The sequence below is a fragment of the Poecilia latipinna genome, unplaced genomic scaffold (genome assembly GCF_001443285.1).
Source record: "Poecilia latipinna isolate Pla-1442-1.1 unplaced genomic scaffold, P_latipinna-1.0 Scaffold7108, whole genome shotgun sequence".
Taxonomy (NCBI): domain Eukaryota; kingdom Metazoa; phylum Chordata; class Actinopteri; order Cyprinodontiformes; family Poeciliidae; genus Poecilia; species Poecilia latipinna.
In genome coordinates this window covers 1-2363 of record NW_015119724.1, presented here as the reverse complement: position 1 = coordinate 2363, position 2363 = coordinate 1, and the positions used below count along the sequence as shown (strand labels likewise).

General features: G+C 38.3%; 1 long non-coding RNA gene across 1 annotated transcript; it reads right to left on the bottom strand.

The window, feature by feature from the left end:
- Positions 1 to 1510: 1510 nt before the first annotated feature.
- Positions 1511 to 2318, bottom strand: LOC106944154 (uncharacterized). Its single transcript, XR_001424133.1, has 3 exons — positions 2034 to 2318; positions 1701 to 1769; positions 1511 to 1604 (listed from the first exon to the last, which is right to left on the bottom strand). It is a non-coding gene; the product is annotated as an uncharacterized LOC106944154 (long non-coding RNA).
- Between the last annotated feature and the right edge of the window lie 45 nt (positions 2319 to 2363).

Genomic DNA, 2363 nt, shown 5'->3' with positions numbered 1-2363 from the left:
ATAGAGCTTTGGAGCTGACGTCACAGCGTGTGACGTTTACGTCGCTCGGCGCCATGTTTGCAGCCCACAGACCAAAACTAACTAGTCAGAACACCGGTGTTTTCATTGTATTACCGACCGCAGCAAAGTTGTTTTGCAAATTGGTTACTGGATATTCGCCCTCCGCGGAGTAAGGGACGTTCAGCTCAAGGTTGATCCGATTTATGAACGCTACTTTCGGCCAGCTGTTCTCTACCGATGCCTCCTGAAGCGCTCGGAGGTTCACATAGGGACCGTCAATTTCCGACACAACCACTTTTGCAAATAAATCCCTTGTCTTGTGACCAACTAATACAAAAAGTGGTAATTCATGCTATTAAACGAGGCACACTATCCTCTATAAATGTTTAAGTCATATTTAATATTTTAAATATTAAATGTTTTCTTCAATAGCTTCCAAATCGTGTGCCCCATTAATTTAAAATCTGAGAAATTATTCTACTAGACTGTATAAATGAGGCACACTCATCTTTATTTCATTTGCACACTTATATATATATTAGCTATTTCTTTAGTATTTTTCTTCAATAGCTTCTAGTTCTTATGACCCATTAACTCAAAATCTGTGAAATTATTCTACTATAGATGAGGCATATTTGTTTTCCATTTTGACCCTTTTTATTTTTAAACCAATTTCTATTTTTTAAAAATATATATTTTTAAAGTTCATAAAATATATTACCTCAGATGATAAGAACATTTGTAACCTGTAATGTTCAATTACATAAAATTCTAAGACTGGATCTATTTCATGACATGTTTACTTACCTGAAACATGTTAAATACAATATCTATTAAAGTGTGATCCATTTCATAAAATTTACTTGTCACCTTTATTGTTTAATTACACATTAAATTTTTTAAGATGGGCTTTTTCATCTGGTTCGTGTCATGATGTGGTGTGGCGGTGGACACAAACGCAGCAGGCAGTGGATGTACTTTATGAAGATGTTATTTTTAATGAACTAAACAAACTAAATCCAAAATCCCGGTAAAACAAGGAAATCCGAAACACAATAAAACAGGAGACAATGGATAACAAAGGTAACGTGAAGATCTAAACCAGTGTTTCTCAACCCTGGTCCTCACCGCCCCCCCTGTCCTGCATGTTTTAGGTGCTTCCCTTCTGCCACACACCTGAATTGTATCTCTGGGTGATTAACAGGCTTCTGCAGTACTTGATGGTCATGCAATCATTTGCATCAGCTGTTCTGGAATAGAGCCACATCTAAAACATGCAGAGCAGGGGGCTGAGGACCAGAGTTGAGAAACACTGATCTAAAAATAAAGAAAAAAAGCATTTTTAGTATTACTAATAATACTACCTTTAATAATATCACATTTTTACTTTAAATGTGATTAATTTCTTCACCTGTTTACATGCAACTTGAAGTGCTTGAATCAAATGTTTTATGAATGTTTACCACAAGAAATTATTGAATGAGAGAAAACAGCCACTTCCAACATATTCCTGCAGCCTTGCTGAGCTCCTCTCCTGGCGTTTCTTCGTCAGCCTCTCCAACTTGCTCCTCATCTACAGCCTCTTGTGGCATTATTTACCTCTTCTGTGGTAAATAAAACAGACTCAGTAACTTGTTGATGGTTTTGCTGTATCGCCTCTTTAATTGACGCCCATGTCGGTCCGATGTTGTGTCGTTTACCTCAGTGACCCATATTCAGCACTGGAACCCAGTCAGGATTGATCTCATCCATTTCATACATCGGTTTGCCTTCAAGAGGACATATCAGAACACACATCAGTATTAATGCTGTAAATCTGATAACACTAGTAAAATAGTTTACTTCACAATAATGTAATAACCTCGATGTCCACTGACAAAACTCGGACTATGCTACATAAACAATATTAGCCCGACCTAAACAAGGTTGACCCACTTAAATGAATTCAACAGAAACTGATCATGAGTACACTCGGACAAATTCATAGCAAAATAAATTATGACAACACTAACAAAGCGAATTTAGACACTCACCAGAATGGAAATGTCTGGAGCAAACTTGTAGGTATCTGGGGGTTTTGGAGAAGATATCAGGACGTCTCAACCGCGGACACCCAGGACATTCGTCTTCTTTTAGTTAGCTCTGATAGCTTAGCCTCCTCTCGTTGTTTCCAAGCAGGAAAATAGTGAAACGAAAGTCCGTTTTTCATCTTTTTACCGTTTCAGTAGTGTGATCGGACATTACACCCAATAACGCAGCAAGTTCGTCCCATAGCTAAAATATCTGAGAGTCGTTTTTGTCGGTGGCAACAAAGATGGCGCTGACACCCCTCCGACTAGAGCAGTGACGTCACGCTCCGAAGC